Raw genomic sequence first — 239 nt, forward strand, 5'->3', positions numbered from 1 at the left:
TTTTTTTTTTTTTTTTTAAGGATAAAAATAGCAAGTTAAGGACCTCACTTCTGGGAACTTGTGACTCCTTTTTCACATGTCATAGACTTATCGATTAATTGGGTTAGGGTTTCATTCACATAATTGCCTAATTAGACACTACGTTCTTAAAAATGCTTCTTTTCCTTTCTGATACTGCCCATTAATATTTTTAGAATCTTTATATAACTATTGTTACATTGGAAATAAAGCCTTGAGCA

General features: G+C 30.1%; 1 protein-coding gene across 1 annotated transcript in view; it reads left to right on the forward strand.

Annotated features, from left to right (window-relative positions):
• The window catches only part of ctnnbl1 (catenin, beta like 1), a 52802-nt gene that overhangs the window by 30739 nt on the left and 21824 nt on the right, over nucleotides 1-239 (forward strand). The gene's annotated exons all lie outside the window — the stretch shown is intronic.

Source organism: Morone saxatilis, unplaced genomic scaffold (assembly GCF_004916995.1).
Source record: "Morone saxatilis isolate NCDOM2014 unplaced genomic scaffold, NCSU_SB_2.0 Contig15, whole genome shotgun sequence".
In the NCBI taxonomy this organism is placed as follows: Eukaryota; Metazoa; Chordata; class Actinopteri; family Moronidae; genus Morone; species Morone saxatilis.